The sequence below is a fragment of the Adiantum capillus-veneris genome, chromosome 25, assembly GCF_014529385.1.
Source record: "Adiantum capillus-veneris isolate H3 chromosome 25, ASM1452938v2, whole genome shotgun sequence".
Lineage (NCBI taxonomy): Eukaryota > Viridiplantae > Streptophyta > Polypodiopsida > Polypodiales > Pteridaceae > Adiantum > Adiantum capillus-veneris.
Window position 1 is genome coordinate 96,076,707 of NC_140955.1, and position 16,093 is coordinate 96,092,799.

The 16,093-nt window shown below is 40.0% G+C and overlaps 1 pseudogene; it reads right to left on the reverse strand.

Annotated features, from left to right (window-relative positions):
- Positions 1–9,132: 9,132 nt before the first annotated feature.
- Positions 9,133–10,167, reverse strand: LOC147425333 (uncharacterized; annotated as a pseudogene).
- Positions 10,168–16,093: the final 5,926 nt, after the last annotated feature.

Sequence of the window (16,093 nt, forward strand, 5' to 3'; positions counted from 1 at the left end):
GAGAGAAGATACTCACACACGTTATAACTCACCCCTTTCACTTAAGGTATAAAGGACACATGTCAAGCACCTTGATTCCCATTGGATGGCCATCTTGAAGAAACAATGAGGATTAAGCATTTCTTGAACAAGCTTAAATGTCATTGGATAGCCCACAAAGAGAACCAATAAGAATAGAGTTCCCCCTAAGCAAGATTTGATTGTATTTGGTAGCCTACCAGAGGGTTGAGCATTCCATGAGCTAGCTTGAATCTCATTGGATAACCTACCTTGAGAGCCAATGAGAATTTAGCTTTATTTTATTAAATAACTAAGCTCTTTTCTCAAAGAGAGAATGAAGGACACTTGTCACAATGCTAATCCTCTTTCTTGAAATGAAGTGAGTCATTCATTGGCTAGCCCACAGTAAGGTCCAAGAGCCTTGAAGCATGCCAAGAGGGGGGGGGGGGGGGGGGGGGGTCGATGGGTCTCTCTCTCCCTTGCACCTCAAGAAAGTTCATTCTAATAATGTGAAGACTCCTTCTCGATCCTAAGAGAAGTGGAGAAGCCTACACCAACAACATTTTGACCATGGAATGCAAATCCATGCAAGTGTCAAGCTTACTAGCATGCTCATCTCCTTCTCCTTCTCCATCTCCATTACTATGCTATGATATGCTTTATGAGTGAACTAATGTGAGAAGAATACTTCTTCCTTGTAAGAGTACTTCTTCTTCTCTTTCCACACTCCGCTAGCTCTCTTTACCTTTGAAGGTGTTTGAGGTCTTGGGATTGAGGCCCTACCAAGTGTAATTTTGGTGCATGAAGCTTTCCATATTCTTGGCATCAATTGGGCTTTGAAGAACACAAAGATTGTATTGTAAAGAAGTCTCTCTCAATGGGAGAAGTTATAATACAAAGTACTTCTGGAGGGAGGACAGGCTCCAAGTAAATCCGGCTCTCAACTATTGTCGGTCTTAATCTCTCTCTCTTTTCAAGTTATTTTGCATGCCAAGCTAACAAGTTATGTTGTTTCTTATTACAGAATCTAACCAAGCACTTTCTTGTTGCTCCCCAAGGAATCTTCTTAATGAACACTCTCTCTTGTTAATATACTTCTACTACAGTTAATAAAAGTAGCTTAATACAGTCGCATGTTTTTTTTTGCTCATTGTTTTCTATAAGTGCCCCTACTACTTGTCGATTTTTCACTTTAAATTTAGCTTTTCCCTTATTTTTAACCATGTGCGGCCACTATGTCGATGGGTCTCTCTCTCCCTTGCACCTCAAGAAAGTTCATTCTAATAATGTGAAGACTCCTTCTTAATCCTAAGAGAAGTGGAGAAGCCTACACCAACAACACTTTGACCATGGAATGCAAATCCATGCAAGTGTCAAGCTTACTAGCATGCTCATCTCCTTCTCCATCTCCATTACTATGCTATGATATGCTTTATGAGTGAACTAATGTGAGAAGAATACTTCTTCCTTGTAAGAGTACTTCTTCTTCTTCTTCTTCTTCTTCTTCTTCTTCTCTTTCCACACTCCGCTAGCTCTCTTTACCTTTGAAGGTGTTTGAGGTCTTGGGATTGAGGCCCTACCAAGTGTAATTTTGGTGCATAAAGCTTTCTATATTCTTGGCATCAATTGGTCTTTGAAGAACACAAAGATTGTATTGTAAAGAAGTCTCTCTCAATGGGAGAAGTTATAATACAAAGTACTTCTGGAGGGAGGACAGGCTCCAAGTAAATCCGGTTCTCAACTATTGTCGGTCTTAATCTCTCTCTCTTTTCAAGTTATTTTGCATGCCAAGCTAACAAGTTATGTTGTTTCTTATTACAGAATCTAACCAATCACTTTCTTGTTGCTCCCCAAGGAATCTTCTTAATGAACACTCTCTCTTGTTAATATACTTCTACTACGGTTAATAAAAGTAGCTTAATACAGCCACATGTTTTGCTTTGCTCATTGTTTTCGATAAGTGCCCCTACTGCTTGTCGATTTTTCACTTTAAATTTAGCTTTGCCCTTATTTTTAACCATGTGCGGCCACTATGTCGATGGCTAGTGGCCTTCAAGGTGCAAGCTTCAATGAATGCATTGGAGAAAAGCCTTCCCTTTGCATCCATTTAAAGCACTCAAAGCTTCCCTACCATAGCTACGATGGGCATATACTATAATCAATGTGTGCAAGGTGATGATCAAGGCATTGTTGAGCACAACAAATGGCATACATATTTACTAAAGCATCACCGAGCACAACATTTGGCATATCCTGCCACCATATATATTACAAATATCGATTCCAGCAATGCAAAACACCACATATGGCATACATATCAATCAAGCATTGAAATTGGGCATATATTTCAACCAAAAAATTGGCAATCACAATAGTTTTCCTCAATAGCATACATCCAAGCTGATAAAAAATATGCCAATAATTCATCTGAGTGATAAAATTGCCCAAAAATTGATATCCTCTCATCATTTATTCTTGTGGATGCAGAGCCTCATGACATCCACCTCCTTTGAACCTACACATCCTCCAAATGTGCCAACAGTCTGCAGAAAGTGCAAATATAAAATTTGTTCTCATCCAACCACTATCCCATTGTAAGAATGCTATCAATAACCTCCCAATGTTTGGCTTCATGTAACCATAAACCTTTAGGATCTTAGGAAAAACTAAAGAATTCCCTTCAATGAAGTGCAACCATCCAATAATCCATAAACCCACTGCATTGTAAAGGCTATAAATAAATTTACATAACATATCAACACATGAACACTACCGGGATCATGCAGTATATAGATCAATTGCCATAGGGTGTGCACATAATCATGTCCTCCTAGAGCAAATGGCATGAGAAGGAATTGGCCAAACATTGGAGCTTCATAAAATCCACAAGACCATACATTATCCATCTCTACCAACATGAAACAACCTTGGTGCAAGCATGCTACTGTTATATCAAACAGTAAACCAACAACATTGAGCATCCAAAGAAACCCATCCATATTGAACCTGCCTCTTAAGATCCTTAGAATCACCAGGATTGAATACCATTGAAAGCACATAACATCTATGAGGCCCACAATAAAGTATAGCTTCCCCTAAACCACAGTGCAACACCCACATACCCAAAAAAATTGGCACATTTTTCTCATTACCAAAAATCATATATGCGGCCCTTGTAGCGCAGCATTACCAACCCACCATTCCACCTCTTATTTTCTCTCTCTTATTCTCACAGAAACCAATTGTCCTCTCTCTCAACCACACATGCACTCATAGGCTGCACACTCCAACCATATTTATTCTTTGTCACTTCCACTCTCTCTCTCTTTTTCTCGATCACTTACGACCATGTGCACTGGCTACACGTGCAGCTCTCATTCTCCTCCTTTGATGTCACTTTAAGAAGTCTCTCTCTCTCTCTCTCTCTCTCTCTCTCTCTCTCTCTCTCTCTCTCTCTCTCTCTCTCTCTCTCTCTCTCTCGCATGGCGGGGCCAAGTGATCATGTGTCGTAAACCATCACTAGCCACACTTTTGAGTTTACATCTCGGGTTTCCCTACCTTGCCATGCATGGAGTGCCGTTTTTTTTTTACTGGCCATAATAGTGCAAGCGACTGGCAACCACCCAATTTATCTCTCTCTCATCAATTGTTGTGCCACACACTCTCTCTTGTTCATGGTTCAACCACCCAACCCTCATGCAGCGGCCATCTCTCTTGTTAACTCCCCCCTCGGATGCATTAATTTTATGCACTAGCCATGCATGCCAGTGCATACACCTCCTATGATTGCATGCCAACCACCCACTTCAAAACTCTGCACACAATGCATTGGATATATGGCCTCTTTTTGTTCTAAGCATTCACAACCATTGCTTTTCAATCTCATCTGCATGCCACAGCTCTCAACCATCGATTTGCATTCATCCCCCTCATTGCCTTGCACCCCACACTCAGAGGCTCATCTTCATTTCACAATAATGCTTCTCCATTTTCAAAATCTTGCATAGGCCTTGGGCCCTTTCTATGGGTTGTCTATCGAGACTCCATCATCAACGCCCCACTTGAAAGTGATCTTCCAAACAGTTTCAAGGAACAGACAAAAGACAGGGGTTTGATCATCACTGGGTGACCTCATCCTCAATACTCACACACCATCCATAGCTGGTTTCTTCATGCAACCCCTCGATCTTCATCTGATGGCAAAAAATTGGCATGGGATTGCAACACAAAGTAGATGGCAATGTTGCCAAAGAAGGCATTGCTAGAGTTTTTGTTGATTTATTTCATGGCAAACGAGCTGGCATGGATTTAGGGAATGCTTCAAAGAAGGTGGGTGACATCACCAAAGCAGTTGTTGTAGAGGAGGGGTCTTCACAAAAGAACTTTGAGGCTTTGCATAATGTTCTTTGTTCTAAAGCAATTGGCACCTTTCACCATGGGACTTACTAAGTTGAATTCTATATTGACAGTGTTTTTTTCTTCTTAACTTTCTAAAACGACCCTTGGTGAGGAAGGGAGATAGGCATACCTTTGTATATTTTATTGTTTGTAAACTTCTATTCCCCTTTGTATAATACATGAATACACCAAAGATTCCCTCACTTTTTGTCCACCTTAATCCCCCATGCAATTTTCTCAATCCCACCCTTCTCCTAGTGTCATCGTCTTCTCCTCCGAGCAACATACCATTGTCATCCTCCTCCCAGTGCCCTGTCCTTGTCACCCACCCTCTACAGAAGAACATCATGTCTTCCTTTGTTGCCATATATACATGCATCGCTTCATCGCACCAAGAATGTACCTTTAAAGTAACATCATGCTCATTCCACTATTTCATTCCTTTTCTTGAGCGTTTGAAGCTCTTTAAGAGGTGTTTGGAAGCCATTTTGTGAATCTTTTTTTTAAATATAATTTATTTTTAAAAGGAGCTATGGATTGGTCAAACAAAGTCAAGGTCTTTCTTTGCCTAGATTTTCTTAAGCAAGAGTGTAATGTATATGAGCTGATTGAGAAGTCTTTGATCCAAATATGGTAAAATATCCAAGGCCACCGATTAAAGGTTTGGGCTCTCCTGCTCTCCTATACCAACATGGAATGGTAGACCAACATCCCTTGCCTATGCCTCATTTGATCAATAAGAGAAGTCTCTTTTGAACCCTAAAGGCCACACCCTTGAGTACAAAAGTGGACTTTATCTCCATTAAATTAGGCCAAGTCGTTAGATGTAACAACTAGGCCAATAAGAAGAGCCCTCCTCGTTGACCTCCAGTTCGTCACTTGACTATCATGATGCCTCAAATAATAGTATAAGATACATGACTGATGCATCAGGAATGTGAAGTAGATCTCCTCATTTGCCACCATCGGCAATAGGCAATAGGCAGCCTATCAAAAGAGACCATTGCATCATAAGAAGTGCAGAGCGTATATCAGATCCTCAAGTGTGGGAGAGCTTATGCCAATGAAACATGAAGATAAAGAAATTTTTTTCATGACTCACATGGAGAGAGAAATCTCCTTATTTAAATATATATGAGACACAAATATATATATTGTTGGTTACATAGATATGAACAAATATGAAAAGGTAGGGTATCTTTGCATATTTTTGGAGTATGTTTTTGGTGAATCTATTCAAAGCACGCTAGCACTTGACTTGGCCTATTTAGTGACCCTCTTGTTTGTATCTACACAACAAAATTACTTTATGGTCTTAGTATCTTCATATGAACAGAATTGTGTTGGAAACATGCTTATTAATTCTGATGATGTTGTGAAATCGATTGACTTTGGAGCATCCAAAGCATTTTATGAGGCCATGCACCTCATAAACCTCTCATTATCAACTTCAATTTTTCTTAAACAAGATTCATATGTTCATTCTAGTGATTTGAAAGTCATCCCTATCTTCAAAAGATAAGTTTGCAGGTATGTATGATCGTTTAACCTTCTAATTTTGAAATAAACAATCATAAAAGTCTCCTATGTGTAGCAATTTTGAGTTTTTTCTATATATAGTTGTACCACTCTAGACGTTAAGTCACACTTCCATTCTTTTTATATTGATTTACCTTAAACAAGATGGCACCTTGTTTTATTTCATGGTCAATTATCAGCATAAAATTAACACATTTTGAAATTGTTACCTATACTTTAGTGCAAGTTTCATAGTGGCAACCCTCTCCCACTTGTATCTCTCTCCACGCACACGCGGGTACATGTTTTTTTAGATGCACTATGTCCTCCCACCATCTCTCACATTGTGGCTTAATCTTGTACTAAATGGAAATTCTATTGACATCATTTGATATTAAGCTATAGCATGAGCTCAAGTGATTTGGGACGATTGTCAATTTTTGGTACATACTTTAGCATTCCAATCTAGCACAATTTGGTACCACGTAAATGCTTTTTTTTTTTAATGCTTTGTTTAGTCCATTGGTCACAAACACACAAATTTGTCAATTTAAGCAGCGTGTAAATACTCATCCTAGTGTAGATTCTCCGATTTAGGCAACACTAGTGATACATGCAGATACACCGATTTAGGTAGCACGAGTGCAGATTCACCGATTTAGGCATCACAAAAACAAACTACAGATTCACTATTTAAAGAAAAACTAATTACAGATTCGTCGATTTAGGAAGCATTAGTGCAAATTCACCGATTTAGACAACACAACTCATTGGTGTAGATTCGCCGACACCGATCACCGTAAAATCCTATTGTAGTGGCTGGCCACCACTGTCATTAGTATGATTTTGTTACCTAGGTGTAAAATGAAAGATACTTGGATTTGGATTTGGTATATGATGATTTCCTATCACCATCGTGTTTATGGAATTGGACTTGACATTTATGAGATTGATGATGAGTGTGACCAATGATATCTTGATTTATCAGGATATGACATATACTGCTTATTCTTGTGGTATGGATACTATAATAGGCAGTATGTGGATGGCAACATGCATAAGCAATGTTGTTTAACTTTATGAATTTTTCTTTCAATATGTGATATTTCTGATGCAAAATACTAACCATTTTCTTTTACAAGTATAGTTTGTAGATTCCTATCTTTGCAACTAACGACAATTGCTTTCTAATGGAGAGGTATGTAATGAAAATAGAAAATGATTTATTTATTGCAGCAGTTGATAGGTGGAAAAAGAAAAAGAATATGCCAAAGGACATCACATTTATGTATATTTTATTATTCAAGTGCTCTTTATGAGCTATGGCCATTTATGTCCGGCAGGCAAATATGTATTCAGCATTCAAGAAATCTATAAATAAATACGTGCAAGGGGAAAATGCTCACTCTTGCATGGGGAGAGATTGCACCTAGTGCCTGTGTCCATACTTCTCTTATCCCCTCTCCTCTCTCTTGCCATGACAATGTAGCACTCCGCTCTAGGAGGTGCATCTACACATGCTCTTCCTCTCTCTCACTCTCAGTCTCTCTCTGTTCGCATATAGCTTTGATTATGTGTTGTGGAATTTTCCATGTATGCATACCCCGATTAGACTGTCAATACTAGGGGTTTTGATATGGCAAGGCCCGGCAGTAAGAATCATGGGCTCGGGTACAACAAAATTTGTGGCTAAATCTGATGCAGATCTGGATTTGCATGTACGATCCTTTGAAAAGCATTATACACTACTTGATGGTAGTGGTGATGTGGTGCATAAGGACGCAATATTTGAAACTATCTTGAGTGGAAAAACTTCAAAGTAGCTTAAGAAATATCCGGTTGATTATTTCAAAACCGTGGAGAATAAAGATTATTACAACATTTTTATAGCAATTCCGTATGGAGAAAATGACTACACAAATGTTGGAGCATTTGTCATTGTGCAAGTAGAAAAGATATGATGTGGATATTTACACGACTAAGTTTTTCGTGCTACTTCAGAGAGTGAGAACAGCATGCCCAGGGGATAGATGTTAAATTACTTGAGGATTGCAAAAGATTCTTTGAACTGCACTGGCTATTATTGACCTAGAAACGGTATCATTAGAAAGGGTAATGTTGGAATCAGAAGTGGCAAAGAGATCTTTGGGTTTACCTTGGTTAAAGAAATCCAAGAAACAATCAACATACAGTGACTCCAAAGAAGACACAAATCAATGAATCAAAAGAATATGAGAGCTCAAATGATGATAAAGATCCTCCTGCTTGATTAGCAAAGACCAAGGAAGCCATAAAGAAGGCCCTAGCAGTGTTGACAAGGGGAAGACCTCAAAATTACATTGTACCAAGTGTCAGAATGAGGGTCATGTGACTAGTGATTGTGCACTGAACAAACTTTGGTCCAATATTTGTCAAATGAAGAATCATAACACTTGCGAAGGCCGAAATAATTCGAAGAGCATGGCCAATTTTCAAACTCAACAAAATCATCAGTTCGGTCAATCAGCAAACACAGTACAAGTTCCCCAGCAAGTGTAGCATAAGAAGACAACAAAATTACGCAAGCTCTTCTAATGAAGGAAGCCGATTGGGAGGCCAAAGTGGATATGATGGAGGTGCAAGCTGATCAAATTTCTCCACCTAGACAAAAGCATTGTCCATTTTGTTTGGATGATGATCATTAGCATAGTGAGTGTAAGAAAATTGTAGAATATGATCAGAAGAAAGCAGAAAGAGAGAAAGGACCCAGAACAAACATGGTGTCCATTGAGATAATAATGACAACAAATGAAGAAATGGACAAAGAAGCAAAAACTTTTGATCCAAAAGTACAAGTAGTCACCCGTTCAGGAAAGGAAGTTCATTTAAGTGGAAAAAAGATTTTGAAACCAACCGTCGAAGATCCAATAACCATTCTAAAGGAAGATTTGAGATGGGTGGAGCTAGTATTTTTACCGCAAATCCTTCCTGAGCTGGACCCAAGAATAATCCCGGACCAGTAGGTACAACCACAACTGCATAAGCCGTGACCAGTAGGTATAACCACAACCACATAAGCCAGTGGTGGAAAACCCACCATGACCAAGAAAGGAGAAGGAGGATGTAGGAACACCGTGTTGTGCCAGAGGAGGAGCCAACCAAAACAAAATTGGGGAAGGAGCCTCTAAATAGGATCTTCCAGTCGGTTATTTGGAAGGCAATGCTGCAATTACCTATTCATATAAAGTTGGGTGACATGCTCCGGCTTGTACCAAATTTCAAAGAATAGTTGATGTCTCCACCGAAGGGACCAACAACAAACAAAATAGCGCCTGAGGAGTTGTGTTCTTTAGCAAATGACCACGCCCTGCTCATTATTGTGCAACTCTGGGTAGTAATATTAAAAATATACTTGTAGATGTGGGATCCGGACTCAACATGATTACATGGAAGACATGTAAGAAATATGGATGGCAAACGAAAGGGGTGAACCAACGCGCATAAATGGTTCCAAGCTATCCTAAGCCCATTGCCGAGTCTAAATTCCCTTCTTGCTACAAGAAACTCTTTTGGAATGTGACTAGCATCCATAATCTGGCTAATTTGTACTATGCCTTTTTTGAACATAGAAAGGGCTTTTTTTCCAATGAGCATTGCTGGTGGTGTCTAAAATACATGGCTCCAAAAGATACTCTCAGCTCCTAACGAATTCCCTGTGTATCATTGACGGCCATTCCACTGGAGTTTAGAGGCAATAATCTTCCAAGATGTAATCAGCATTTGCGACACAATGAACCCAGTTTTAATGGGTGTTGCAGTAAAAAGCTTATCCCATGATGTAATATTCCAAGTGCCATGAAAATATACCACAGAGCAGTCGATGAGGTACCATAAGCATAGGGACCAGTAGGTATCTCTTTGTACCATATGTTGCATGAGAGGCCCCCTCCTAGCATGCGCATGTGTTGTAAGATTCAGTATGCCCAATCCTCCATGCTTCATAGGCATGCTGAGGCGGTCCCAGGCAATAGGAGCAGCAGACGCTTTTTTCTTTCCCCACAAGAATCTAGCCAGGGTAGATTTGAAAGGCTGTAGGGATTTCTCTTTCCAATCCAAGAGAGGTATATAGTACAGTATACATGGCAAGAGGATAGCCTGGATAATCTGCAGTCTTACATGTAATGGCCACTCTTCGCAGTGCCAAGAGGCTACCTTCGTCAATACTCTCTCAAGAACCCATTCTCGAAGAGATTTCATGGACACTTCCACTCCAACTGGGTAGCCTAGATGTCGAAATATGTGTCCTTTTGGTAGCCTCTTACCATTCTAGACAAGCGCATAAAAATTTCTGGCAGTAACGTCTATCAGTGTTGATTTTGCGAGATATATGTGCAACCCTGCTGCAAGGGAGAAGGTAGACAGAAAAGCCATACATCTAGCAATGTTAACATTATTGGCTTTCAAGAACAAGATAGTGTCGTCAGCAAACCCTTGACCAACCAGTTGCTCATTGCCCAAATGCAAGCCCTATATCTTATTTTGTTGTACCAGTGAATCCAAGTATGTGAACAATGGGTGTGTAATCACAACAAACAGTAGGGGGCTAAGGGGGCACCCTTGTCTCACGGACCTTGAGATAGGTACTTTGTTTGAGAGGATACCATTGATAAGAATTCTGGACCATCCATCTTGTCCTAACAAGTAGATACATGCACACATTCGAGGACCAAATCCTAGTTTTTTAAGCACCATCTTCACAAAATCCCAGAGCACTGTGTCAAAAGCCTTGGCAAAATCAATCTGAAATAATACTACATCTTGCCCACTTCTGATTGCATGTTCAATGCCCAAATTCACAGTGAGAATGTTGTGGTAGATAGATCATCCTACTATAAACCCAATTGAGCCTTGTGTATATGCTTTTGGAAGAAGGGTGTAAGCCTCAAGGAAATGGCCTTGGCCAACAGTTTGTATATGATTCCCATCATGGTAATAGGCCTCCAATCGCCCATAGTCTTTGGGAATAACGTTTTGGGCAACAGTTTGATAATACCCAGCCTGAGGCATGGATCCAAGCATTGAGAAATCCACCAGGCATTGAGCATGGGCACAATAATGCTCTTAAGTTGATCCCAATATTCTATCAAGAACTCCTTAGAGATCCCACACATGCCTGGGGTTTTATCATTAGGTAGTTTGGATAGAGCAAATTTTAGTTCTCCCTCGGTAAATTGTTGCTCCAGTCTGCTCAATGCATGAGTCAACCGTGTCAATAATGTCACTAGTTGCCTTCATTCTGGCCTCAGTATTATCTGCATCCTGGTGAAGAATTTTCATGAAATAGACTACAGCATGCTCCATAATATCCTTACTTTGCTCCAATTTTTGTCCGCTGTCAGTATGCACCACTGCCATACATTCCCTTCTGCGCTTACTTTTAAGTTTCTGAAAGAATATTTTAGACATGTCATTACAATCTTTCAAAGCATGTTGCCTGCATAAGAAACGAGCTTTAGTGGCCTGCATTATTTCCTCATTTCGGATTACATCTCTGGCATTCTTGTATCTAGCCACATCCCCATGACACAATGCACCAAGGCTGGCCTGCATAGCTACCTCCTTGATGACCGTTATTGCATTGCGAATCTTATCCCTGGATTCTGAAGCTATGACTTTCCCCACATTTCTGATACATTTTTGCATGCCAGCAGAGAGTGTCGCCCAAGCTAACAGGGGATTGGGACAGGAGATCTGCACCTCATCAATAAGCATCAAGACTTCTTTCCTAAATAGGTGATGTTTCAACAGCGAGTTATTAATCATCAGCGGTCTCTTTGGACCAACTTTATTTTGCGTAGGTTCCAGCTGATGTAGAGATAGAGTGAGAGGAAAGTGATCAAATAAGGCTGTAGACATATTCACCTGCATATCATCCATTATAGGGAGCCAGTCCGTATGAATATAATATGTTTGATCGAGTCTAGACCATGAGGCTATGTGTGCATCTGAATGAAAAGTAAAATCTGGGATGTTTCGCTGAGAGCACTCCCATGCGTCCACAAGAGATAATGACTGTCTGAGGATATCCCATCGTCCTCGCTTGCTACAGTTTACAACCGTGCCGATGGATGTAGTATCTGATGCATTAAGTACCATGTTGAAGTCCCCAGCCAAAATCCCCCCCTGTAGAGAGGGATCAGCTAACCAATCCCATAACAACTGGCGATTTGTACTATCATTATCTGCATAAACATTAACACAATGCAATGTCCCCAATTCAGATTTCACTAAAAAATTTGAGCAACGACCAGTATGATGATCTAAAGTCCATTGTGGGTTTAAGCTAGCTTTGATACAAGTTAAGGTACCAGAGTAGCCATTTTTGCCGCCTGCATAATGACAAATGGAACCTCTGTAGCGCATGACCAAACCAGCACGCTTATGAAGCTTGTGCTCTTGCACACAACAAATATCCATATCAAAGTTTGTGAGCCAATTGAAGAATGTGGCATATTGTGTAGGGTCATTTAGGCCTCTGACGTTGAAGGTTGTGAATTTCATGTACAATTATTTAGGGTAGACGGGTCAGGGGTAGACAGGACGATTTGTGTATCCCCTTCTTCTAACTCTGCGTCATTCATGGTTACCTCCAGATTTATGGCAGGAGGATCAACGGTCCTGGCAGTTTTGTACTTGTTGACTACAGAGTCAATAATAGCTAAGGACTCAGGAGAAGGCATGTCCTGTAGAGCGTCATAGACATTGGGTGAAGTATACCCTGTAGGTTCATTTCTGGATTTGAAGGTCCTTTTGGACAACTGAAAGCCCTCCGAGTCAACTATCCTCTTACCTTTATCATGTTGCCCTCTCTCTCTCTCTCTCTCTCTCTCTCTCTCTCTCTCTCTCTCTCTCTCTCTCTCTCTCTCTCTCTCTAGTAATATTCAATTATATCATTTAATTATATCATTTGGGACATGTGTCCTCTTTTTCCTCTTTGAGAGAAAGAACTTAATTATTTATTTTTATGCATCTAAATTCTCATTGGACCCATTTAAAGCCTATCCAATAGGATTCAAGCACATCATGAGGGCCACATGTGGAGAATTTTGACCTGTGTCTTTTACGCTTCTTAAGTCATTTGGTTTGAATTGAACACTTCAAGCACTTAGTCAATCAAGCATGGAAAGTGTTTATGCCTCTTGAGAGTTTATATTTGAACACTTCAAGAACCTTGGCCATTTTAAGCATAAAAATCACCTCAAGCTTTGGGCAGGGTTTCCACCTCAAGGTCATCCCTAGCTAGCCTAAGGTCAAAGGACTTTTTAACACTAACTTTTGGAGGTCTTTAATGAAGCTAACCCTAAGCTTAGTCTTTAAGCTCCATTAGGTAGCATTGCTCTTTAACAGACCATCTCTCATTTGGATCCCTTTAGCCTTGGCCTCGTGTTGAGACAGATCCACAAGCACATGTCTATATTCTAACCCTTGTTCCCATTTATTCTCCCACATTAAATGATTAGTTTAGTATGAGAAATCATTTGGGTTGGTTAGATATTAGATTTTATGACATTACCTCTCTCTTGAAATCATAGTCGTCCTCGACTATGAGATAGAAGAGATAAAGTCTTAGTCATTAGTCTACGTTTCTTAGCGGGTAGAGGATCCCTTTTCACCCTACGACATCATTCCAAAATGGATGACTAGTCCATTTGGTGATTGGGAGACGTAGCTGCCGCAAGCATGTCTGCTCTTTAATCCATATCATACTCCCAAAGTAGAGTGACAAATTCTACTTGGTGTTTGAGTGATGTCGTCATCACAAACATGATTCTACGCATGCATACTATTTAAATTTGTGCATGAAAGAGAATTAGTCTTATAAGACAAAAACATTGTTCATTTAGAAAGTATTTACATTTGCTTGCCCTAGTGCAACATTGTAAGCATTGACAAGGTTAATACTATCCTTAAGCTGTATTCCTTGCATCCATCTAGCATCTTCAAAAGGATAATTTTTGAACTTAATAAGATACCGTAAGATAATCTTACCATGTCGTAGTACCTTGTCTTCTTGCTGAAGGATAGCTTCGGGTTGTAGCACCTCTTCTTGGTCTTCAATTTATGGAGGGTCTTGATTGAATTGGTTCTCTTGGTGGCTCTCCTTTGTAGGGCTTAAGTAGGCTCACATGAAAAGCATTGTGTATGAGCTGATGGTTGGGCAACTTGAGTTGATAAGCCATGTCATTGATTGGCTTCAAGATTTGAAAAGGACCACAATATCTTTTTGCTAATTTAGCATAATACTTTTGATGGCCCGTAGGATTTTTGCCCATCGTTTGCCTCAATCGAGCCTTGGGAAACCTTAGTAAGACCCAATCATTTTCTTTGAACGTTAAGGCCCTTCTATGCTTGTCAGTAGCAGCTTTTTGCCTTTGTTGAGAGATGGATATAGCCTCCTTAACCTTTTAAAAAGATTCTTGTAGGTCACCACTATACTCATCAGTAGCAAAGATCTTCCCATGTACTTTAAGTAGCAAGGGACTTTTAGGTCTTCCCTCTATGATCTCAAAAGGTGCTTTTCCTGTAGTAGTATGGATAGTACTATTGTACGCATACTCTACAAGGGGTAAGTACTTCTCCGATTGTGATCGTTGATCTACTTTTGTAAGATAAGTCTTTAGTAGATCGAGTATTGTAAGATTGTCTATCTCACTTTGGCCATCCGTTTGTGGATGGTAGGCCGAAGACACGATGGATGTTGGTAATCCATGGTGTTTGAAAATCTGAGATATGAAGATGATTGCCATTTGGATTTCCTTAATAGTCTTTTTGATAGGAATAAAGTGTGCTTGCTTGCTAAACCTGTCAACTATTGTCCATATTCCCGTATTCCCATGGATAGACTTGGGTAATCCAAAGATAAAATCCATGGATATACCCTCCCATGGTGAATTATGGATTGGCAATGGCTTGAGTAATCCAAGTTTCTTCCGTCTACCATACTTATTCTTTTAGCATACCGGTTGGATGCCTTTATGCCCCGCATAGGAAGGAGCATGGGATTCATACATGACTTTCTCACGAAGGGAGTGGGTAACACATAGCCTATTTCCATGGAGAAGATAACCATCCTGCAAGGTGGATGGTTCCTCTTTCTTCCCCAAAGCAAGGGCTGACACTACATCTTTAAAGTCAGGGTCAGTAGCATACCCATCTATCATAGAAGATAGATCATTGTGAGTTTCTATAGACACTGCATTGACTTTTGGTCGTCGTGAAAGTGTATCGGCCACTTGATTGTGCTTACCAACAATGTGAGCAATATGAAAATAAAATTGCGAAAGAAAATTTTCCATCTCATTTGTTTGTCAAAAATCTTGGTTTGCGTCATGAAGTACTTGAGACTTTGGTGGTCTATTCGTAAAATGAATGGAGTTCCCAATAAATAGTGCTTCCATGTGTCTAGGGCATGTAGAATAGCTAAAAGCTCTTTCTCATAAAAGCCCAAGACCTATTCATCCATATTGAGCCTTCGGCTCTCATATGCTATGGCATGCCCTTCTCGAAGCAAGACTGCTCCAAGGCAATCACTACAAGCATCACATTAGACCTCAAATGGCTTTGAGAGATCCGGAAGCATGAGTACTGGTTGAGAGGTAAGCTTCTCTTTGAGCTTGTCAAAAGATCTTTGCTCCTTAGCAGTCCATGAATACTTAACGTTCTTCTTTGTTAAGTCATGTAATGGTCATGCCATCAAACAATTGAATATGGCTGGTGCATTGGTCAAGCCAAAAGGCATGGCTAGATATTCATAAAAACCAAACGTTGTACGAAATGCGGTCTTTAGAATATCTTCATCCACTATCCTTATTTGATGATAGCCACTTTTAAGGTCAATCCTATTGAAGTAGGTAGACCCTTGTAGCTTATCAAAGAGATCTTCTACCCGAGGCATGGGAAATCTACTTTTGATAGTGATATGGTTTAGTGCTCAATAGTCCACACACATACGGTATGTACCCTTTAAAAGAATTGGAGAACAAAAGGGAGAGGAGCTAGGCCTCACCATCCCTTTATCTACCAATTCTTGTACTTGCCTCATGATCTCCTCTTGTTGAGCTTGGGAAACTCGATAAGGAGGCTTGTTAGGCGGTGAGCTTCTTGGTAGGAGCTCAACTCGATGGTCATCATCCCCTCA